At 44.9% G+C, this 25,295-nt stretch overlaps 1 protein-coding gene and 1 long non-coding RNA gene across 3 annotated transcripts in view; one reads left to right on the top strand and one right to left on the bottom strand.

The window, feature by feature from the left end:
- Window positions 1-7,594: 7,594 nt before the first annotated feature.
- On the bottom strand, window positions 7,595-24,998 carry LOC132520039 (uncharacterized). Of its 2 annotated transcripts, none has more exons than XR_009540416.1 (3): window positions 24,901-24,998; window positions 14,117-14,249; window positions 7,595-7,675 (listed from the first exon to the last, which is right to left on the bottom strand). It is a non-coding gene; the product is annotated as an uncharacterized LOC132520039 (long non-coding RNA). The 2 variants fall into 2 exon arrangements; XR_009540417.1 differs by lacking the exon at window positions 7,595-7,675 and adding an exon at window positions 13,907-14,032.
- ELF2 (E74 like ETS transcription factor 2) overlaps window positions 22,805-25,295 on the top strand; it is a 95,980-nt gene continuing 93,489 nt past the window's right edge. The window contains exon 1 of the mRNA XM_060148727.1: window positions 22,805-22,992. The gene's annotated coding sequence lies outside the window, so the exon portion shown is untranslated. The remainder of the gene's footprint in view (window positions 22,993-25,295) is intronic.

Here is a 25,295-nt window from a genome sequence, read left to right as displayed (position 1 = left end):
TGGCCTATTCCTGTCTGGCTAGGAGATACACACAGAGAAAGGGGTCATCATTTCCCTGGTCCAGTGAAAAAAGGGCTCCTTAAGGCTCACTGCCACTAGATTGGAAAAGCAGCTGTGATCAAATAAGTACCCTAAGGCTATGGAACTCAATATCAAAGAATTCTTCTCAATCCCATGACTCAAGATGACCCCTCCCTTCACATTCTTTCAATATTGCACCTAAGTCATCTACCAGAAAACTTTCCAGCTCCTTCTCAGCAATTCGTTCCCATCTTTTCTAAACCTGGCACTAAGGCACTGCTTCCGTCAAGGATTTAGCAAAGTATATGCAGATGCACATGTGAGATTTGTTGAGTTTTGAGATCTGGTGCCTCTTGGCCCAAGATGCACAAGGTTTGTAGGTGTCACAGGAAATGCATCTGAGAGTCTAAAAAGCATTTTCAATATCAAAACGTGTGTCCTGACCTAAGTGCCTTAGTTGAGCCTCCTGTTTGTACAGTTATGAACATTTATCCAACTCTGGAGGTTTGCAAAGTCCATTTTCAAAATAGAATATAGATTTGTAAATGTTAAACTCCTGGTGGGAGTGCCGGGTAGGTACTCTCAAGCACTGCAAGTGGGAGTATAAATTTGTACAATCTTTCTGAAAGACAAAAACATTGCTATGGAGTAAATTGTGTCTCCTGTTGAAGCCCTCACCTTCCCCCCACCCCCCAAGTGTGTCTGTATTTGGAGACGGGCCTATAAGGAGGTAATTAAGGTTAAATGAGGTCATAAGGGTGGGGTCCAATCCAATAAAGCTGGTGTCTTTACAAGAAGAGGAAGAGACAACAGAACTGGAAAGGCCATGTGAAGACACAGGGAGAAGGCAGCTATCTAAAAGCCAGGAAGAGCTCTCATCAGAAACCACATTTGCTGCCACCTTGGTGATGGACCTCTGACCTCCAGAATGTTCTGTTGCTTAAGCCACCCAGTCTGTGGTATTTTGTTATGGTAGCCTGAGCAAACTAATACAGGTACCAAAACTTAAAAAAAAATGCTTAATCTTTTACACAATTCTACTTCTAGGAATAATCTCTAAAGAAATCATCATGAATATACACAAAAATGTAAGTTCAAGGAGAGTCTATGCAGTCCTATTTATAATATGAAAAAAATTAGAGGGCTTCCCTGGTGGCACAGTGGTTGAGAATCCGCCTGCCGATGCAGGGCACACGGGTTCACACCCCGGTCTGGGAAGATCCCACATGCCGCGGAGCGGCTGGGCCCGTGAGCCATGGCCGCTGAGCCTGCACGTCCGGAGCCTGTGCTCCGCAACGGGAGAGGCCACAGCAGTGAGAGGCCCGCGTACCGCCAAAAAAAAAAAAAAAAAAATTAGAAACAAATATCCAGGTTCATGTGATTGAATAAATAAAGGTAGATTGAACAAATAAATGATGAAACTCAGTCTTTTAATGTGCTGTGGAAAGATATTTAACATGGAAAAGGAGTCATAAACATATTATTAGGTGAAAAAACAAGGTTATAAAATACTGAATACAATCCAATTATTAGGAAGAAATATTGTTATGCAGAGAAAGAAGTGGACATGGATTTACTTATATAAATATTTATTTTTATACCAAAATATTAAGAATAATAAGGTCAGGATGATAAATTAACCAGCAATTTTTAGTTTCTTCTTTCTGTTTATATATATGGGTTTTCCAAAAAAAATCACAGTGAATACGTATTAATAATTTTTGGAATAAGAAAGAAGCCTACAAAGTTCATTACATTCTTGCAGATATGAGTTTGATAGACTGAAACACCAAGCTGAAAAAATAGGTTGCATTTAGAGTCAAAACTGTAATTTTTCTGAAGGGAAACGAACTACTTGGATAGCAACCCTCAACTTTCAGGTGATGATAAACTCACCGAGAGCCAACAGTATGGTATGACTGCTAAAAAAGTTAATATAATCTTAGGTTGCACAATAGAAGTACAGTTCATCATACTTTGTTTAGTCCACACCTAGAGTATTACCACATCTAAAAAGAGTGCCACAATTTAAAAACAGATAAACTGAGTCCATAGGAAAACAACTAAAACAGTGTAGGAGCACATGGCGGTTGAATGAAGATGCTTCCTGGGTTCCAGAAAGAGAAGAGGAAGGTGGGACATGGCAGCTGGCAAATAGAGGGCTAGCATATGGAAGATGGAATTGATTTTGTTTTCTATTATGCCCTTGAGAGAAGAACTAGAATAAATCACTATTGGTTATAAGGAGGTAGCTTTCATATTAAATACAAGAAAACTTTCTAACAGTCATTGGTCTATGGTAACAGGATGGGTGGGGGTTGAGTAAGGGGTGAGATAAAGGAGATGTAGAAAGTTGTATATCCAGGTGGGAAATTAGACCAGGTAACCGGTCAGGTCCATTCTACACCCAGGGGTCCAGGTTATTTTTATTTTTTAATATTTATTTATTTATTTTTAAATATTTATTTAATATTTATTTATTTATTTGGTTGTGTCAGGTCTTTGTTGCAGCATGTGGGCTCCTTAGTTGTGGCAGGCCGGCTCTTTAGTTGTGGCATGCATGTGGAATCTAGTTCCTGGGGATCGAACCCAGGCCCCCTGCATTGGGAGCACGGAGTCTTAACTACTGCACCACCAGGGAAGTCCCCCAAGTTATTTTCAGAGCATGCCTCTGAACCCAGGGGATGGGTCTGTGCTCATAACAAAGAAACACATCTCATTGTGCTCAACAGTGACCAGTCAGGCAGCCCAACACCTGCAACTTCAGGCTCTCTCTCCCTCTCCAGACTGTCAGGCCTGTTTCTGATATATTTGTTTCCTCTTTTTTCCTTCCCCCATAGAAATATTTTCACAAAAATGATTTTAAAAGTATATATATATCGGGCTTCCCTGGTGGCGCAGTGGTTGAGAGTCCGCCTGCCGATGCAGGGGACATGGGTTCGTGCCCCGGTCCGGGAAGATCCCACATGCCGCGGAGCGGCTGGGCCCGTGAGCCATGGCCGCTGAGCCTGTGCGTCCGGAGCCTGTGCTCCGCAGCGGGAGAGGCCACACAGTGAGAAGCCCGCGTAGCACACACACACAAAAAAGTATATATATGCTCACTGCAAAACCCCTGCAGGCTCCTTTCTACTCTCCATTTCAGTATTTTTATATATAAATGATACATCCTATCCCCAGTATGGGATAATTCTTCACTCAGTAATTATATTGGGTGCCTTTCAATGTTAGTACACATACTGGCTGTCTGAAAAGTTGGGAAGTCTAGGATAAATTTATTTTATTTTTTATTGTGCTAGATACACATAACAAAATTTACCATTTTAACCATTGTTAGGGGTACAAGTCAGTGGCATTAAGTACATTGACAATGCTGTACAACTGCACTCATGAAGATACATTTATTCTTAAACAGTATGCTAGTTACAATTTCAAAAAATATGCTCAATGCATAAAAGGTTGTTTTCAACCTTTAGACACCTTTTCAGGTACATTTAAAGCAATGGGTCGAAATGTCAATCTGAACAAACTAACATGAATCTGCTGTTTTCCCTGTGTTTCCAAGCCTTGTAAACACTGTAATGCCAGAGGCAGGCGGAAGGTAGAAAGGAGTGAACAAGGGTTCTGTAGTCTTGGCTCAAACACTACTGAATATATGACCTTGGGCACATTATTTAACCTATTACTCTGTCATCGTTTGACTCTTTTTTCTTCCGACATCCTAGTGACCTTCAGAGAGCTTTTCTCTTTTCTCTACTCCAGTAAATATAGCTTTACAAGTGGTTTCAACAGAGACTGGCCTGCGTGGCATAATTTGGAAGATAGCAAGAGAATCACCCATCCAGACCATCTTCCCTCACGGCCTGCTGTGGTGCTTCACATTCCAACCTGGCATCACTGCTTTGCCGAGTTGGCCTCATGGGAGTGCAACCCGTGCGGCTGCAGGGTCCTCACAGTTAGAAGGGCCCTGTGTTTGGTCTGATGGTCTGCTGTTCCTGTCCTGAAACTCTTAATTTTGAACAAGGTGCCCTGCATTTTCGTTTTGCCCCAAGACCCACAAATTACAGAGCAAGTCCTGTTCCTTTGGGTGAAAGTGCTGTCCTCAGAAGGGCTTTATTTTATTTATTTATTTTTTTGCGGTACGCGGGCCTCTCACTGTTGTGGCCTCTCCCATTGCGGAGCACAGGCTCCGGACGCACAGGCTCAGCGGCCATGGCTCACGGGCCCAGCCGCTCTGCGGCGTGTGGGATCCTCCCGGACCGGGGCACGAACCCGTGTCCCCTGCATCGGCAGGCAGACTCTCAACCACCGCGCCACCAGGGAAGCCCAGAAGGGCTTTATTTTAAGAGTGAATAATTTACCTGAAATACATACCATATTAACACCAGTTAACACACATTTTGTCACTTTAATTAACATGTTAATTAATTAGTTAAGACAGCAGAGATCTGAAGGATTGAAGCATTGAGCCTCCAATTTTTGATGTGGAGAAGCCTGCAGAGGTCCAGAGCATGAATACTGCCTGCACAGGATACCCTTAGGGCCTCTGAGAGGCGGGGTGGGAGGGGCAGATGAAGGCACTAGACACCAAGGACTTGATGCATTTTTGTTGAATGACAGGACAATTAAATGAGTGAATGAATGAATGAAGAAATGAAGAAATGAATGAATGAAAGGTGCTAAGGGGAAGAATGGAGGAGACATGGAACTCAAGTTTGGATGTATGTATGTGCTCTATGAGGCATAGACTCAAACACTGGCAGCTCCATCCCCAAGTCAGAGACTAAACGGTTGCCTCATCTCTGAGCTCTTCTGCCTGTGGTGTGAGCTTCGGGAGAAGCTAAGCGTGCTCTCCTAGTCACAGCAGACAACATCCAGGGCTGGAGGCAGTGATCAAAGCCATGAGGAGGTGACCTGCCTCTGCGGCCACGTGGCCAGCACGCTGCCCCAGGATCATACTCCACCGTAAGTGGTGACAAACTGGCTCAAATAAAATCTCTCTTTGGGTAACTATAAATGCTAGATATCCCCAAAAGAAGGTGAGTCATTTTAGCTAAGGTCGCTGCTGTGGACACGAGTCCTGGTTCCTGTAGATCCTCTGACCCAGTCTCCCGAAGCAGAAGCAGCTGGGCGAGGCTGTATCCAGAGGGACCCTCCTTTCTTGTCCCCACAAGTTCCCACACATGCTTACCCCATGTCTTCTCGTTCGTTGAAGGTGGTCCATGTGTGGGTTCCTTCGATCTTAAACAAGCGAACCAATTCGGAGCACCCTACTGTTATAACAAACATCTTGCATAGACGAGGGGGAAGCAAACTGAATGTCCATCGGCTGGTGAAAAGGATAAACCAAATGTGGTATACACATAGAGTGGAATACGATTCAGCCTTAAAAAGGAAGGAAACCTTGTCACAGGCTACAACGTGGATGAACCACGAGGACGTTACACCAAGTGAGATGAGCCAGTCACAAAAAGACAAGTACTGTAGGATTTCACTTACGTGAGGGATATAAAATAGTCACGCGCACAGAAACACAAAGCAGGAGGGTGGTTGTCAGGGGCTGGTGGGGAGGGGAAGTTGTTGAATGGGTACAGAGTTTCAGTTTCGCTAGTTGAAAAAGTTCTGGAGGTCTGTGCACCACAATGTGAATGTATCAATACTTAACACTACTGAACTGTGCACTTAAAAATAGTTAAGATGGTAGATTTTCTATTATGTATTGATTACCACAATTTAAAAATTTAAACATTATTAGAAAAAAATCTTACATAGACCGTTCAGATCCGGGGACCATTTGATTTCACTGCAGCTGAAACTTTTCTCCTTATACGTCTCGATCATGATGGTTTATAAGGTGTCTGTCTCTAAGCCCTTGGGGACAGTTATAGTGGTTACACTGCTGCTAAACTTTTATAACAAACAGAACCCTTTTTACTATGTCAAACGTGAAATTGGGTTCCCAAATGGTTTCATTTTCAAATCCAAAAGGGATGGTTTAATTTTACATTGGTTAGTAACACCTTTGGCTTTCTAGTTTCCAACCATTTTTATATGTTATCTCATTCAATCCTCATAACAACAAACTTCGGGGAAGATAAGGTAGATATTATAATTTTCATTTCACAGATGAGAAAACTAAGGCTTAGAGAGTATATGTGACTTGTCATAAGTCACAAATCCAGTTAGCAAATCTGAGTATGGAAACCTAGATCCCCAAACTCCCAGGACAGAGCTCTATGCTATGAAAGTAATGAACATAGTAGGTACCGGTCCACTTTCATTTTGGCATCCTTAAAGTTGATATTTTGGTAAAAATCACAATTTCGTGAGGAAGCAAATTTCCCTCTTCACCATGAGAATCATATCTCTGGAACTTATCAGTTTGCGGAACGTGAGAAATAACTAAGACACCTGTGTTCCACGGGTCGCAATATAATTTAATTGGGGTCAAGGTCAAGGACACTTTACAAACAAACTTTTGTAAAGTGATGGCGAATTTACCCTCACTTCTCACAGTACAGAAGGTCAGATCTGGGAGTCTGGGACTGGGCTTTGTCCATTTGAGTCTGGGTCACAGGGAACAGGGCTGAAGTTGAGGGTCATGCTGGGAGAGAACCCTGAGTGGCCGTTCACAGTGTGGCCTTGATGTTACCCTCATTCTCCATTCTATGAGTGTCTCTGTCCCAAATGCTGCTTTTTTTTCTTTTTCTAAAAAATTTTATTGGAGTATAGTTGATTTACAGTGTTGTGTTAGTTTCAGGTGTACAGTGAAGTGACTCAGTTATACATATACGTATATATATTCATTCTTTTTCAGATTCTTTTCTCAGATATAGGTTATCAGAGAATATCGAGCAGACTTCCCTGTGCTCTACAGTAGGTCCTTGTTGGCTGTCTATCTTATATATAGTAGCGTGTGTATGTTCCTCCCAAGCTTCTGATTTATCCCTCCCCCACTGCCCGCCCCGACGTTTCCCCTTTGGTAACAAGTTTGTTCGTGATATCTGTAAGTCTGTTTCTGTTTTATAAATAAGTGCGTTTGTGTCATTTTTTTTCCAATTAGATCCCACAGATGAGCGATATCATATGATATTTTTCTTTGTCTGACTTACTTCGCTTAGTATAATCTCCAGGTCCATCCAAATGCTTCTTAACTGGCATTTTTCCCCTTCCTACCCAGTTATAATCAGATTAGAATGCAGAAAGTTATCCTTGGTCCCTCTCTGCCCCTTCAGCAGCTAAAGAAGAAAGCAATGGAACTGTCGTCAAGGACAGGGTACGTATTTAAACAAACATTCCCTTCTGTTAAAACAACTTAAAAAAATGTCAACATTAGCGTAGCGAGATGGATATATCCTGTCTACTGAGAAAGCAAGCGACCTTGGTTTTGTTGACTTTTAAAAGAGTGTTGATGTTCTCTAAATCAGAAATATTAGGAATTTAAAAGGTATTAGACATCGTTTGGGGAAAGGAAAGTGAGACAAATCTAATTTTCACAAAGTCCTCTAGAATTTGTTTGTTGACCCCGCATTTCTCAGAAGCTTCCGTTTACAAAATTTTCGACCTGCACACACACCTACTAGATTTGCTCCCAATAATGTCAAGCTCTTCCAGAGCTGGTTTTCTTTGAGAACGAGGTAAATTGTTCGGATGCGCACTGAAAGTTTTAAACAGAAGAGGGCACTAGGTCAGAGAGCATCCAACACCACGCTCACGAGAAATGCGAGAGAGCCGGAGAGAGGAGGAGAGGGAAGGAGGGGCGCGCGTGGAGGAGGGAGAGGGAAGGAGGGGCGCGCGCGGAGGTGGGAGAGGGACAAAACCTAAGCGGAAGGATGGAAGGACAACTGATTGATGGGGATTCATAATCAAGCCCAATTGCAGCTGCAAGTCAGGAAGGAAGTGAATCTTCACGTGATTTCTCTCTCATGCTAGAAAGCAACAGGGATTTGATGCAAGGCTTGGGGCTTGAGGTCTTGTGCGTGGTACTCAGAAGAGAAGAGGGTGGCTTGAGAGGACTGAAAGAGGTAGATAGCGTGCTGAACCTAAATGCTACCTGTGAACAAAGGAAACAAGTTATTGAAGAGATCCTGTCTGTGTATTCACTGTGTATGTAAGACAAAGGCTAGACTCTGATGAAACACATAGTTTTGGTCTTCCTGCCAAATTAGCGCTATTTAAAAAAATTTTTTAACATGGAAGTGTTTCTGTAAATTTTGTAAAATTCTATCCTAGAAGGAAAAATACTATACTGTTTTTGTCCACGTTGGAACATTCCTTTTCAAAGATTTTGGGTAAATTATTGGGAGAAGTGTCAGAGGATTTAGCTTTTCTGGTTAAACCTAAAAAGGAAAACTTCATAAAATGATGGCTTTGGAACAGATATTGGAGTCATACAGTTCAAGATAAATATCCCAGTATCCCATCATAAGAATAATTTCTTGATTTTTACGTTGGAGGTCTTCCTTTCCTGGGAAAATTGCCCACATTGTCTTTTACCCCCCTCTCCCCAGGATGTGCAGAAAAGGGTTAACTAACCTCTTCCTGCTGTAAGAAAGTCTGTCCAGAGCAGTACTGACCATCGATAATATAGTGCCAGTTATGAGTGTAATTTTCAATGTTTTAGTAGCCACATTAAAAAAAAAAGGAAAAAGAAGCAGGTGAAATGAATTGTCTTAGTATATTTTATTTAATTCATTATATCCAAAATATTATCAAGTCAATAGGTCATCAGTAAAAAAACCTATTACTGAGCTCTTTTACTGTTTTGGTGTAAGTCTTTGAAATCCAGAGTATTTTACACTTACGGCATATGTCAGTGTGGACGAGCCACAGTGAAAGTGCTCACAAGCTGCGTGTGGCTAGTGGCTACTGTACTGAATAGTGCAGATCTGGAACATATTATTTTTTGGTCATGAAAAAATAAGCAACCAATCCATGAAGTGGCAAATTTAATAATGTGTCTAAAAGATGCCCTGCCGGGACTTCCCTGGGGGCGCAGTGGTTAAGAATCCGGGACACAGGTTTGATCCCTGGTCCGGGAAGATACCACATGCAGCGCAGCAACTAAGCCTGTGCGGCACAACTACTGAGCCTGTGCTCTAGAGCCCTGGAGCCACGACTGCTGAGCCTGTGTGCTGCAACTACTGAAGCCCGCGCACCTACAGCCCGTGCTCCACAAGAGAAGCCACCGCAATGAGAAGCCCGCGCACCGCAACAAAGAGTAGCCCCTGCTCGCTGCAACTAGAGAAAGCCCGAGCACAGCAACGAAGACCCAACGCAGCCAAAAGTAAATAAATATATAATTTTATATAAAAAAAACGCACCGCCTATCTATAAGTCTAATTCTACCTTAATGTTTTTCAATTTTTTTTGTGGTAAAATAAACATAGTATAAAATTTAACTAGTTTTAAAGGTACAGTCTACCTCAACTTTTAAAATAATCTGTTGCACAGTTACTAGAATACCAAATATGTTTTTCACTCAGAACATTTACATAGGGAGCTTCCCTGGTGGTCCAGGGGTTAAGACTTCGCACTTTCCATACAGGGCATGGGGTTCGATCCCTGGTGTGCCGCACCGTGCAGGCAAATAAACAGATATTTTTTAAAAAAAGAATGTTTACATAATTTTCCCCCTCCTGTGCATATAAGAACAAGAAAGTAAAGTTTCAGTGTGAAAGTAATATTTTTTTTCATTTTCAACAAAATTATTAAACTACTTTTGAAACACAAATTTGGGGAGTCATTTCCCCACTATCTAAGAATCTCGTAGACACCAAACTCAAAACCACTAAGGGAAAGAAGAAACTAACACACCATTGTAAAACAATTATACCCCAATAAAGATGTTAAAAAAAATAAAATAAATGAGAAAAAAAAAACAAACCACTAAGGGAAAAGTCTAAGAGACTGGTATCTGAGGAACAATAGCTGTTTTCTAGACTAAAAACAGACATTAAGGAAAAAATTTATATTAGTTTTGTAAATATTGAAATAGTATTTTAATTATACTGATGATGCTATTATGGGTCTTACATTTCTCCATAAAGATCAACATTTCTCTCACTAATAGGGCTTCCTCTATTCTTCTTAAGTAATTAAATACAAATGGAACTAGAATATTCACAATAGTATAACTCAAACGATCCAGTGAACACAGTGTTTTAATTCTATTTTTCATTTCATCTACAATTTTACGTTCAGAACGGAGTGAATTGTATACGAATAATGTGGTATTAACCCTTACTGGAAAAACTTAACTTTTATATTGTCTGAGTTGTATGAACTTAACTTTCCTAAAACGTTTGTATTTTTGAGCCCTCTGTAAGTTTTGCTACCTCATGTTGCTCTGTACAGATGACTACGGTTTTTATGGATTCTTTTTTTTTTTTTTTTTTTGCGGTACGCGGGCCTCTCACTGTTGTGGCCTCCCCCGTTGCGGAGCGCAGGCTCCGGACGCGCAGGCTCCGGACGCGCAGGCTCAGCGGCCATGGCTCACGGGCCCAGCCGCTCCGCGGCATGTGGGATGTGGGATCTTCCCGGACCGGGGCACGAACCCGCGTCCCCCGCGTCGGCAGGCGGACTCTCAACCACTGCGCCACCAGGGAAGCCCTATGGATTCTTTGAACTCAGAATGGTGAAGCAAAACAAGAAATGATTGAACATGCTTGTCTGCTGAGGACACTTCGGTGGTTGCCCCCCCCGCCCCCGCCCCCACCCCAGTCCTTTGGGCACACCTAGAAGTCAGGTCGCATCAGATTCTTCTGCCCTAGTTACTCCGCAGCCGGGTCGCTGGGTTAAATACGTTCTCCCGTTATCTCAGCTGGCTTGAAATAACCTACTGAACTTACACCTAAATACCAGAAAAGTCAGTCTAGAACCAAATCATTTCCTGCACGGCTGTTCATCTGCTTGGCTTTGCTGCCAAGTTACCACGTCTCCTTTTTTTTTTTTTTTTTTTTTTTTTTTTTTGCGGTACGCGGGCCTCTCACTGCTGTGGCCTCTCCCGTTGCGCAGCACAGGCTCTGGACGCGCATGCTCAGCGGCCATGGCTCACGGGCCCAGCCGCTCTGAGGCAGGTGGGATCTTCCCGGACCGGGGCACGAACCCGTGTCCCCTGCATCGGCAGACGGACTCTCAACCACTGCGCCAGCAGGGAAGCCCTCCTTTCTTTTCTTTTTTAAAATTTATTTTTAATTTTATTTTTTCCAGTTTTATTGAAATATAATTGACATATAACGTTGTATAATCTTAAGGTGTACTACATAATGATTTGATATATGTATATATTGCATCTTTCTTTTCCTACTCTCCATTCAATTTAAATGCCACTGAGTTCAATAATGTCCAAGCAGCCCTGGCAAAATTTTGGGCTCAGAAATTTACCACGCGGAAACAGCAGCAGTTGTACCCTATCTATAAACTTACAATTCTGCCCATTCAACTAGGATATTTGTAGACACATAGAGCCTTAGTAGTACCCTCTACAAAGCACCCTCCAAAGTTCAATGCTTTAAGTCTACAGACTTGCTATCCCTGTCCAGGAAGAAGCGGTCTGTGCTCTGAGTATTGCTTTCTCAGTTTTCCCTCTTTTGAACATTCCTTCCTTTTGAAAGAATGTTTATCTTATTTTTTCCCCCACCCATGGTATATTTAGGTGCATTGAGGAGATCTAGGTTTATTGTTTATTTGTAAGTTATAAGGAAACGAGGCCCCCTCATCCATCCTGATGGTGAATTGACATAACATAAAGATCCTGGAGCTGGGACAAGGATATACGTGGCTACGTAGTGGCGAGACAAGGACATTTTTGGAATTGTATGTGTGGGAAGAAGAGTATGTGTTTTAGTGTATGTGGTAGGGAAGGCAGCAAAGGATATACTGAAAAAGTTTTTTCTTCCAAAATTTTTCTATTCTTCTGGAAAGAGCACTCGTGGTATTGGTAAGAATTCGTGCACTCTCTCATCTATGAGGCCCATGCACACAGTGCAGATGTGAGCCTGAAGGCCACAGTATCTCTCATGCAGCAGCTGGCTTGAGAGAATAAAGTGAAACTGGCAAGAGAAGCAGAGAAGAAAGATGGAGAGGGGGGAGCCTGCTGAAAGTAAGAGGTCTTGATACAGTTGTCCTTCCCTGTCCTACAGTTCGACGTGTGAGCCAATGAACTTGTTGCCATAGTTGGCTAAGCTGGCTCAAATCAGCTTCTGTCGTGTGCCACCAGGGGTCCAGCTAATTCAATGTGTAAAGTGAAAAGTTCTTTCTCCTTTTACCTTCTTTCCCGAAGCTACAATGACAGTTCTATAACCTTCACCTCTAACTCACCCTCAGCATACACTATTCCTACCATACTGAGAATGATCTTTGCATTTCATGGAGGCTGGAGATCAATTAACTTTATAATTTTAAAAAGGCGTGGACTTCCCTGGTGGTGCAGTGGTCAAGAATCCGCCTGCCAATGCAGGGGACACGGGTTCGAGCCCTGGTCTAGGAAGATCCCACGTGCCACGGAGCAACTAAGCCCATGTGCCACAGCTACTGAAGCCCGTGCACCTAGAGCCTGTGCTCCGCAACAAGAGAAGCCACCACAGTGAGAAGCCTGCGCACCGCAACGAAGAGTAGTCCCCGCTCGCCGCGACTAGAGAAAGCCCGCACGCAGCAATGAAGACCCAACACAACCCCAAACAAATAAATAACTAAATAATAAACAAATAAAAACTTCCCTGAACACCATGAGGGAGTTTGGGTTTTTTGTTTGTTTGTTAGTTTTTGTTTTGGGTTTTTTAAATAAAATTTATTTATTTATGGCTGCGTTGGGTCTTCATCGTTGGGTCTTTGTTGTTGCGCACGGGCTTTCTCTAGTTGCGGCGAGCAGCGGCTACTCTTCATTGTGGTGCGCGGGTTTCTCAATGAGGTAGCTTGTCTTTGTTATGGAGCACGGGATCTAGGTGCACGGGCTTCAGTAGTTGTGGCACGTGGGCTCAGTAGTTGTGGCTCACGGGCTCTAGAGCGCAAGCTCAGTAGTTGTGGCGCATGGGCTAAGTTGCTCCGCGTCCCCTGCGTTGGCAGGTGGATTCTTAACCACTGCGCCACCAGGGAAGTCCCAGGAGTTCGGGTTTTTAAAAAAAAATTTTAAAAGGTGTGGATTTATCCTCTTGTGTTTTAAAACTTTAAAAATAGCCATGTGTTATTTTTCTAATAAGAAAAAAGCTAACTTTATTCTAAAAAACTAAATCTTCAGATAAGAAAGGATAAAATTCAAATCTCTGTTTGAGGACCCTTGATTTCTGGATAGGTGTTAGAATAAAGCAAAACAATCTCTGCTTTAAAGTATTTTCCCACACTTTGCTCAAAATTGTTAACACAGCAAGGAAGTTCCCTTCTTATCATTTATTTCTGCTCTCATAGTAAAAGTGGTCTGCCTGGCTTTGTAGGCAAAGTGCTCTACTGTTTGACTTTAAAGTACTTAAAAATGTTTTTTTCTTATTTTCCCTCCATTTTGCTCAAAGATGCATAATGTTGTAAATAAGCTACCTTCATCTTACTATTACTACTAATGTAAACCAGATGGGATTGGGGCCTTCCCACCTTCAGAGACTTAGGAAAACTTTGTGCTGGCGCCCACGTAAATTGATGGACTGTCAGAGTCCGGATCCGGTTTTGAGATTTCTGTGAATCCCTGGAAGCTTGCTTCCTCAGGGCTCCCTGTGTCGCTGCCCTAGGCCAAGATGGACGTTAGGAGCACTGTCTTCACTGTTTCCACTGAATTCCTTATCTGCCAAGTACTGCGTGAGGTTAATAACTTTGCTAAGGGTTTGTGAGGTCGCTGGACGGATGCATCTCACAGGGCACAGCCAGCTTTCTGTCATCTCAACAGCTCAGCCTCCCCAAAGCCCTGTCCACTGCAGTCAACAAATCCCTCTCCTTGTTCTAGGCTGGGCAGTGCTTCCTCACACTTGGGTCTCAGCTTCCAAGCAGGCTCGCCATGGAATTTTCCCAACAGAGGTGGGTCTCATTCCTAAGAGAAAAGATCACACCAGTTGCTAGGAGAATAATGTTTTCCCATTTGTTAAACTAAGACAGAGGAGTATTTGACACCTACCTGGGTCCACAGAGCTCTATCTGGCTGACACCTCTGTCATCTATCTCATTCACTGGAAAGGTTATTTCGGTGATGCTGCCGTCTGAGAGTCTCCCTTTCTCTCTCTCCACGTGGTCCCTTTGAAAGATGTGAGCTGTAAAAAGGGAAAAACCTTCCTAATAAGTACACGTATGGAAAGAATTATCTCTGATCATGGAGTCTTTTATTTTTAAATTAATTTTTACTGGAATGTAGTTGATTTACAACATTGTGTTAGTTTCTGCCGTACAGCAAAGTGAATCAGCTACACATAAACACATATTGACAATGGAGTCTTTTAACTAATAGACTCTAGTCCTCTCGTCACGTTAACTTCCTAAGCATCATGTTTATTATTCGTCACCAAGGTTTTGAGGTCAGTTGGTATTATTATCTTTATTTAAAAGACAGGAGACCTAAGATAGAAAAAAAATTGTAATCAGTTACAAATCTAGGATTATATATTTCTTGGTGTCCTGGAATCATTTCCAAGGTGGTTTCAAACCACAGATCATGAATTACTAGCTTTAAAGATCAGTTTTTATGGTACAAATGTCCTCAGTAAAACTCGGAGAAGCCAAAGTCAACATTTACCCCCAAGTAATTCACATTCCAACTCTGGTACGTGAATTAAGTCCTTATTCAGGAAGTTCTTCAGCGCCCCCTGGGGGAGTTCTTGCGATGAAGCGTTGTGCTGCCCAAGATGGTAAAGACGGTTTCAGAGGGTAGGAGAGCCATTCAGGTATTCATGGATACACACTGCGTTTATTTCTTTATGCACTTGTAAAAATTAAATCCATGTAACAAGAATTTGGAGGGGGGAAACATTATCTGATTTTCGACTATCTTTTGAGTGACATATGCACCGGGCACTATTTTGAGTCACTGCAAGGACACAAAGCTGTGAAAGATAATGCCCCTGCCCCCAAGAAACTCGCAATACGGAGGACACAGTAGTGAAATGATAATAATGATAATGATAATACCTAACCCTTACAGAGTACTTGCTCTGCGATACTAAGTGCTTCTCATCTAATCTTTTACAAGCAGCAGAAGAAAGTAAGACAGAGAGATAAGTTATAATAACAGGTAATATTTATAGAGAACAGACTTGTGGTTGCCAAAGGGGAGGAGAGTGGGGGAAGGAAGGACTGGGAGATTGGGATTAGCAGATACAAACTAGTATATAGAGGATGGATAAACAACAAGGTCCTACTGTAGAGCACAGGGAACTATAGTCAATATCCTGTGACAAACCATAATGGAAAAGAATATGAAAAAGAATATATATGTATGTAAACTGAGTCACTTTGTTGTACAGCAGAAATTAAACACAACATTGTAAGTCAACTGTACCTCAATAAGATTTTTTTAAAACTTTTAAAAGTAGGTAATATTTATTGAGCACTAACATACGCCAAGACACTTTTCTAAGTGCTTTACATATGTAAGCGCATCTAATTTTCATTGAAAGCCTAGAAGGTAAATAGTATTATTTTACAGGTTAACTATCAACAATTTAACCCTTACAACAAGCTTATTAATTGGGCCTTATGACTGTTCCTTTTTGCAGATGTAGACTGAGGGGTAGAGAAAATAAGTGATTAAATAACTTGGCCATGGTTACATATCTAGTAAGTGGTGGGACCAGAAATCAGAATCCTATCACCTGTGCATTTAATTTACAGGAAGTCAGCCATATGCACTGAGACTAAGAGAAGGATTTAAATGGGGAGTCACACGCTTCTCAGTTGCCACACGCTTTGGAGGGACTGTGTTATGGGAGATGAAGAGCTGTCCTGGGAACTGCCTGGCGGCCCAGCGGTTAAGACTCAGTGCTTTCACTGCTGCGGGCCTGGCTTGGGGAACTAAGATCCCACAAGCCTCGTGGCACCGCCAAAAAAAAAAACAACAACAGGAACTGTCCTGCTCAGTTCCTGTGTCTTTCACAGCTTGGACATTTCGCCAAGCCACCGCTGACTTTAGCTTTGTAGTGCTGAAGGAGAGTGCCCTTGACCTAGGGAGAGCAGTAATTGCTCTCTAAATTGGCACCTTCTTAGGAAATTTCGAGAGATCTTTTGCACTATAACATTTTCTGTCCTTGCTCGCTGACTTTGGAGCCTAACTCCTGTGTAAGATGTAAGGCTGCTGTATACAGTGATGATAAACTGAGGACAAATATAGCATCATTGACTCAGGAAAAACTTCATGGAGGGGCTTCCCTGGTGGCGCAGTGGTTGAGAGTCCGCCTGCCGATGCAGGGGACATGGGTTTGTGCCCCGGTCCGGGAGGATCCCACCTGCCGCGGAGCGGCTGGGCCCGTGAGCCATGGCCGCTGAGCCTGCGCGTCCGGAGCCTGTGCTCCGCAACGGGAGAGGCCACAGCAGTGAGAGGCCCGCGTACCGCAAAAAAAAAAACCCCACAACAAAACAAAACAAAAAAACAACCAAATTTTAATATTCTAAGCTAGAGAAGAAAATTAATTCTTTGTATTCTCTCCATAAAAATCATATTGCAAAATCAACACATGAAGAAAAGAGAGAGTATGGGGCCAATGAACCTAAGAAAATTATTTTAGAGGCATGTCACGCAGTTGATTAATTAAAAATAGTACAGTATGTTTTAATTTTCTTTCTCCACTCAGGCAACCAAATAGAAGTGCAGCCTTTGTAAGTGGGCTCTGGGATTCTCTAGTAGAATATAAGCCACTTTCGGGCTTGTTGAATTGTGAACTGTGCTCCTTCGCCGACCTCGAATCACAGGAGAACACAGAATAGGGAGAAGCCAGCCCGACCTCGCCCTCGGCCTTGGAGATGCTGTGGAGAAGGTACTATTTGTGAAAGCCAGCGTTCCTCCTTGAAAGGCGGATAGCAGTCCCTACTGCCAGGGCCAGACTGGGGGTTTCACGTGAGGGAGGGTTTATCTGGGCAGCCTGAGGAGTGTTGAGAGCAGGGAGTCTGGAGCCAGCCCGCTTAGGTTTCCTGCCTGGCTCCGCTACTCACTTGCTGGTGGTCTTGGAAAAGCTGTTCTACCCTTTCAGTTGCCTCAGTTTCATAATCTGCAACATGATGATAATACCTTCCTGACTGGGTTGTTATGATTAAAAAAAAAAAGATTGAAAGGAAATACATGTTTGATCAACACTACCTATTAAGATGATGCCAGATTTCCCAAGCATTTTGTTGGTATTTAGGACTCTGATCTCATGTAAGTACAGATATTAGCAATTACTGTACTTATTCATAGACTCTTGAATATTAATTTGAACCATAGAACTATTTTTATTTCCCTCTCTCCTTTACGTTATGGGAGTTTCCAGTCTTTCCTATAGGTTCACAGTATTTTAAAACTCGCAATTCCTCTTCCCATCTATTCCATTCTTTTCTGTCTGGGATTCACATTTTAATTATGGTTCTCCTGTGACCTTTTATCCTCCATATTGATTGGCTTCTTGTCCTGGCCTTAAATTTCCCTCTTTCTTTTTGCTTAGCAGTCAGTGTCATCAGCAGATATGGAAAGCCTACTCAGACACAATGCGGCAGACAGGAAGAACAGGATACAGGAGCTACAGGGTGGAGTAGAGGGAACATGCCGGCAACCAGAGGAAAAGGGAGTGTCTGGAGAGGCAGATAGGGAGTGCGGCCAGAAACACTCAACCATCTGCAGCAGTGCCTTCTGTCACAGGCAGAACAGGGATGCCAAACAGAGGGGAATAGGGCTGCAAGGTGGCAGCAGTACCCCACGAATCTGGGGGGGATGGGACATGAAGCTGGTGTCAAGGCTGAATCAGAGGGCAATACTTTTCATCCGTGATGTTTGGACATGAACGGTTGAAACAAGGCTGCATTTTAGATGTACGTGGTCAAGAGCACAGGCTCTGGAGAATTCAATCTCGAACTCCACTGTCTACTGTGTAACTTTGAACAAGTGGCTTAATCTCTCATAACTTCAGCATGAACTGTAGGATGGGATAATTATACAGAATTCATAAGATTTTTTTTTTTTTTTGCGGTACGCGGGCCTCTCACTGTTGTGGCCTCTCCCGTTGTGGAGCACAGGCTCCGGACGTGCAGGCCCAGCGGCCATGGCTCACGGGCCCAGCCGCTCCGCGGCATGTGGGATCTTCCCGGACCGGGGCACGAACCCATGTCCCCTGCATCGGCAGGCGGGCTCTCAACCACTGCTCCACCAGGGAAGCCCAAGATTTTTTTTTTAACATTTATTTATTTGGTTGTGCCGGGTCTTAGTTGCGGCTTGCGGGCTCCTTAGTTGTGGCAGGTGGGCTCCTTAGTTGTGGCACGTGAACTCTTAGGTGCGGCATGCATGTGGGACCTAGTTCCCTGACCAGGGATCGAACCCGGGCCCCCTGCATTGGGAGCTGGGGGTCTTAACCACTGCACCACCAGGGAAGTCCCAGAATTCATAAGATAAATGAACACAAAGTATCCAGTGGTATACTGATAGGGGCCAATATTATAGTCATTATTGCTGTTATTGTTTACTACTGCTAAAATAATGCTGCCCACTCTGATTAGCTGACCAGTAGGAAAAATCCCCAGAGAGGAAGGCAAATAAATAATGGGAAAAGCAAGGCTTTTGGTGTGCTTTTCTAATCTTTAGGGAAATGAACGGAAAGGAAAATTTCAATTAACTCATTTTGCCTTAGCAGCATGGAAGAAGCAGCTAAATGGCCTTGAAAACTAGTCAGCCTGCAGATATGGAAATTTATTTCGGATCTTTCTCCATGGAAGATATTTACCTTTGTGTTTTAATTAACTACTATAGCATTTATCCTGAATTTTATTAAGAAACCAATTTCATTCAGAAAATTTAAAGAGTAATGTAACCTTAAATCACTAATAAAATGTCTTCATGTACATTTCATTTGGACTTTTAATTTTTTTTTTTTAGATGTTGGGGGTAGGAGTTTATTAATTTATGTATTTATTTTTGCTGTGTTGGGTCTTCATTTCTGTGCGAGGGCTTTCTCTAGTTGTGGCAAGCGGGGGCCATTCTTCATCGCGGTGCGCGGGCCTCTCACTATCACGGCCTCTCTTGTTGCGGAGCACAGGCTCCAGACACGCAGGCTCAGTAGTTGTGGCTCACGGGCCTAGTTGCTCCGCGTCATGTGGGATCTTCCCAGACCAGGGCTCGAACCCGTGTCCCCTGCATTGGCAGGCAGATTCTCAACCACTGCGCCACCAGGGAAGACCACTGCGCCACCAGGGAAGCCCACAAATAAGTTACTTTTAAAGAACATTTTGGGACTGCCCTGGCGGTCCAGTGGTTAGGACGCCGTACTTCGAATGCTGGGGGCACAGTTTCCATCCCTGGTTGGGGAACTAGAATCCCACATGCCACACGGTGCAGCCAAAAATATTTTTTTTAAAAAAGAACATTTTATTGCTTTTTAAAAATATTTGAAGTGTTTAAGATGGATTACACTTTATTCTAGTTAGGATTTCTAATAGTTTCCATGTCAAAAGCAATTTTTGTAAGCAGATTTTGCCTCCTTATCTTTGTTATAAAATTAAAAGTCCGGGGGGCTTCCCTGGTGGCGCAGTGGTTGAGAATCTGCCTGCCAATGCAGGGGACACGGGTTCGAGCCCTGGTCTGGGAAGATCCCACATGCCGCGGAGCAACTGGGCCCGTGAGCCACAATTACTGAGCCTGCGCGTCTGGAGCCTGCGCGTCTGGAGCCTGTGCTCCGCAACGAGAGAGGCCGCGATAGTGAGAGGCCCGCGCACCGCGACGAAGAGTGGCCCCCACTTGCCACAACTAGAGAAAGCCCTCGCACGGAAACGAAGACCCAACACAGCCATAAATAAATAAATAAAGCAAACTGTCAACAAGTAAAAATAAATAAACACTATTATATTTTTTAAAAAAGTAATTTATTTGTGGATGGAATTAATACAATGCTTCCAACTAAAGCACTATTCTAAAGAGACGACTGCTTTTAAAATATATCAAGAACTTAAATTATGAAATGGCATTAAGTACTTATTTTACTAGAAAACATTACATGGTAAAATTACACCTGCAATTCATGATGATTTGGCTTCCCTTCTATATTAAAAACTTTATACTTTCTGCTTGTTTTACCTGATTGCATTTGACAGTACAAATGTCATTCTCAAGAACTGTTTCATTGGATTCTGGAAACTTCACACGTTCCTCCAAAATTATTTTGGTTTTCATCATTCTCTCAGGCAGGCCTCCTATAACTTGTTTAATATACAGTGTTTAAGAGATTCTGACTCGTAAAAGGCAAGATGGTACCTAAAACAAAACATGAGTTTGGGGACTGGGTTCTTTTGCAGACCCAGAATATGGGAGAGTTATGAATAATTATCTTTGGAGACGCCCAGAAAGGGGCCGTGAGAGGTGTGGATACAGTGGCTCACAAATAAGGTAGGTTAACACCGTAATAGAACTGGATAGTTGCCCAGAACCGCTTATTCTTTAAAGAGAGACAAAAGAAGAGATTTTTCTGGCTGTCCTTATAAAGTCTACATGGTTGTTGGTAATCTGGGATTTGCCCACCTGCAGTGAGGGAATCCAACAAGTTTTTTTTTTTTTTTTTTACGCAGGCCTCTCACTGTTGTGGCTTCTCCCGTTGCGGAGCACAGGCTCCGGACGCGCACGCTCAGCGGCCATGGCTCATGGGCCCAGCCGCTCCGCGGCATGTGGGATCTTCCCGGACCGGGGCACGAACCCGTGTCCCCTGCATCGGCAGGCGGACTCTCAACCACTGTGCCACCAGGGAAGCCCAGGGAATCCACCAAGTTTAAAGCCTGTGTCAGTCACTCAAAATTCACAGCTGCGGCAGCTCTTGTGACACACGGCTTCCAACGCGGCCCTACTGATCCTCATCTTCAGGTGTCCGTGTCTTTGTGCAGTGCCCTCCCACGCTGAGTTACGAATGGTTTGTATGACCAGTAGAAAAGGGCATAAGTCATGGTGCATGACTCCCGAGGCTGGTCAGAAAAGACAGCATGGCATTTCTTTGTTCTCTTGGGTTACCCACTTTGAAATGTTATAAGGGAATACAGCCTTATTTAATCAGCTATAACTCAAAGTGCTCAAGGATTTGCCCAGTTTGGGAGGGACAAATGATTTATTGGCTACCACTCAGAGAATTTAGTCGTCTCCTTCATTCCTCGTGTTGAGTATCACTCCTCCCCTTAAGGCAGGTGCTAAGGGGTCCTTCTTCCACTTAACGTTCTGATATAAAAGTGGGGACAACCTCTTCCCTTGGTTAGCCTATCATACTGAAGACAGGCTGAGTAGTCCTAGAAAGATCTTAAAAAGAGCCTTTCTTAGATAATTAGAGAAAACAAAAGGGAAATAAACAGAGAAAAGTACAAAATTACTGTACTTAGTACATATATTATATAATCTTACTAATATTTGGTCTATATATATATGCATGTATATGTACATAAATGCACAGAAAGAAGTCTGGAAGCTTAAATGCTAAACTATCATTTATGGTTGTTACCCGTGGAACAGTGGAGGTACGGGATGGCTGGGTATGTGTGGAGGGTGAGACATGGAAAGGAAAGCAGAGAAGGAAAGGAGACTTAGCTTTTTTAAAAGTCTATTTTGTATTATCTGAAAATTGATGATGAGAATGTATCAATGAATCACTTGTATAGTTAAAAAATGAACTGTGTAATATAAAAAACAGAAGCAACAGCAATCTAGTTACCACATAGAGCTCTCCTATTCTGTGATTATTCTAGGATTACTGGCCACATCAGCCCTTTCCTACTGAATTCTTTAGAATGCTTTGCTACAAACTTTCTGGGTTTCTTTCTTCACTGGCTTCCACAAGGGATGTGTCTTTCCAAGACCCACTGTCAAAGAGACATCAAATTTGGCACCTCCAAGGTCAAGAGAGCAGATTGTGGGACTTCCCTGGTGGCGCAGTGGTTAAGAATCCGCCTGCTAAGGCAGGGGACATGGGTTCGAGCCCTGGTCCGGGAAGATCCCACATGCTGCAGAGCGACTAAGCCCGTGCGCCACAACTACTGAGCCTGCACTCTAGAGCCCGCGAGCCACAACTACTGAGCCTGCTGCACTCTAGAGCCCGCGAGCCACAACTACTGAGCCTGTGCTCTAGAGCCCGCGAGCCACAAGTACTGAGCCCGCACCTGGAGCCCATGCTCCGCAACAAGAGAAGCCACCGCAATGAGAAGCCCGCGCACCGCAACAAAGAGTAGCCCCCTGCTCGCCGCAACTAGAGAAAGTCCGCGCGCAGCAACGAAGACCCAACGCAGCCAAAAATAAATTAAAAAAAAAAAGCAGCAGATTGCTCCATTTCCTATTGTACCAGTCAGTGAGAACAACACTAATTCCGGGTAGCAAAACACCCCAAAGCACAGTGCTTAAAATAACAATCTTTTTTTTTTTTTTTTTGCAGGTCACTGGCTTCAAGCTGGGGGTGGTTCTAGACACCCCCCCCCATGTCTCTCATTCTTCTTGTACTAGCAGACTTCCCAGGCATGTTCTTCATATTGTGAAAGGCACATGTGAGAGAGGCAAGCAGCAACATGCAATACCTCCTAAGGTCAGGCTCAGAACTGTCACACTATCACCCATATTCCTTTGGCCAAAAGCAAGTGGAACGGTCTAAGCCCAACGTCTGTGGAGTGCAGAAACAGTCTGTCTCTAATGAGAGGAGCTACAAAACCACATTTCAAAGGGCGCGCATGGAGCAGTGAAAAATCGGGAACACTAATGTTATTTACCACTGTTTCTTCCTGGGACTTTCCAGCTTACTTCCAACTGACCGTAGAGGAGATACATTTCTCCTCATGTTAGCTGCAAACAGGAATGATTTGCCCCAGCAGGTGAGATCTGTTCCTAACTATAGAAATCAGGCGTTGTTGTTGCATGCTCCTTAATATGCCATGCTAGGGTCATGGAGATGCAGTAGTGCTGATTATTAAGTCCTTACAAATATCAAAGTGGACAATGGTTCCCTTAAATGATAGGTTTTTTGTTTGTTTCTTAGCAGGAAATAGGGGATTAGGAATACTGCCCTAGAAAGGGTGCTGTTTGTAGTGTTCTGTTTAATGTGCATAAAAGATTTCAATGTTATAAGGCTTTATAAATCCTTTAGTTCAAAAGAGTGGCAAGAATCGCTATGTTTTACATACAACTCAGGAATCCATAAAACTTCCTCTGAGTTCAGGGGATCTCTCTGACTGACCCTATTTGCTATCCAGATTTCCCCTACGTTTAAAAGTAAAAATCTCTTAAGAAGTACCCAGAGTTGCTTTTTAGGATAGGAGAGAAAGAATGCCCCTCTTCCCCCCCTCCCCCGCCCCCGCCTCCGCTCCCCGGTAAATAAACAGGCATTATTAGCTTAAAAAAAGAAAGAGATCATTAAATTCTTCGGCTCTTCAGGGACTTCAATCAGTAGGGCCTTTGACGTTTGAGCCCCACTCTAAGGTTATCTCCATGGTTCCAACGTCACTTTCAAGAACAGATACCATTTGTATTCCTCTGGGTTTCTTCTACGCTCAGGACTGGCTGTGGAGCCGCAAAAGGAGTGAGTCTGCGAGCCGGGAAACGAACCTGGCGAATCAGTACTGCGCCAGGTCCACCGGAGGGCGGCTGCAGGAGCCCGAGAGGGGACCAGAGTCGGTCCCCACGCGCACCGGGACAGTCACTGTTCTTTGTTAAACAAATACAAGCCAATGCGGCGCCGGCCAACTGTAGTGGTGGGGGAAGAGATTGAGGCGTTTGTGTGCAGAACTGGGCGTAAGAAAGATCATTAATGAGGCGCTCCAAATGCAGGACAATCCCGGGCACCGTGTCATTGGCTTTTGTGCACTTGAAGGCGCGTGAGTGCCCTGCTCAGAGGTTCCCCTTTGTGTGAAAGTGGGGAAACCAGAAGCATGCGGCTACAGCTGGGTTTTCATTTTCGAATTCGCAGGCACCAAAATCCTCCCGCGCTCACCCACTCCCTCATTCTCGCGCCGACGATCCTCGGACTTAGGGTACTTCTCCGTCCGTCGCCGACCGAGCGAGCAGCGACAATGGCCCAGGGCGGGCGCCCGCAGCTTTCGGGGCTGAGCCAAGGGACCGCCCGCCGCGCTCCGCAGCTGCGCGCTGAGCCCCGCCGCCCGCCCGTCAGTTAACGCGGGCACCAACCGCCGCGCGGCCCGGCCGTTGGGCGGGTGGTAATTTCTGGGAATGGGGCGGGGTCCGCGGGGGTACTAGGCCGGGCGTTTGCAAGCGAGCAGGAGGAGGAGGAGGAGGAGGAGGAGGAGGAGGAGGAGGAGGAGGAGGAGGAGCCGGCGGCGCGGAGGGGCGCTAGGCGGCCGGGGCGGGGCTCCACGAGCGTCACGGGCCGGGGCGGGGCCGGGGGCGCGCTCCGGCCCGCCCGCGGCCCCACCTTCTACTTAGCCCAGGCTTTGGAGTCCAGACGGGAGGGACCCGGGCTAGGAGTTTCAACGACCTCCGGCCCCCACTGACTGTCAGGCTGCCTGAGTGCAGAGCAATCCCTTGAGGAAAAGGGCGGGAGTCCGGAGCTGGGGATGGGGTGACAGCCGGCGCCCGCGTGGGACCTCAGAGAGTGGCGGAGGGTGTGTGCGTGCGCTCCGGGCCGGCGGCCGCTGCAGGTGCACGCGCGCCCCTACACGCCTGCCCGCGCTTGGGAGCCCCCGCGCCAGTCCCGGGCCGGGGCCGGAGTCGGGAGAAGGATGGGGGAGCCCCGAGCAGGGAGCGGGAGAAGTGGCGAGAGTCTTTACCTGAGAAGGCGTGCTTGGGAGAAGTTGGGGGCTACAGGGCGGGCGAGATTCGAGAGAGCCATCGAGGCCTGGTGGGCGGGCTGGTGGGGGCCGAGGGCGGCGGGTCCCCGCGGGGTATAAATAGCCGGCCCGGGTTTGACAGGCGCGGCGGTGACTGGCGGTGCCGCCCCCCCTCGCCGCGTGGGGAGGGGAGGAGCGCTCTGAGCGGGCGGGGTGGGGGAGGCGGACTCGACTGTCCTGTTGGCGGCGGCTGGAGGCCGAGGGGGAGGAGCCGAGGCGGGGGGTGGAGGGAGGGAGGGGGCCGGGAGCGGGGCGAGGGCGGGGGCCACCATTGCTCCCCGCGCCGGGCTCAGTGTCGCCGCCGTCGCCTCGGCGGTTGGGGGGGCTCGGCGGGG

The sequence above is a fragment of the Lagenorhynchus albirostris genome, chromosome 4 (genome assembly GCF_949774975.1).
Source record: "Lagenorhynchus albirostris chromosome 4, mLagAlb1.1, whole genome shotgun sequence".
Lineage (NCBI taxonomy): Eukaryota > Metazoa > Chordata > Mammalia > Artiodactyla > Delphinidae > Lagenorhynchus > Lagenorhynchus albirostris.
This window is presented reverse-complemented; position numbering and strand designations above follow the sequence as displayed.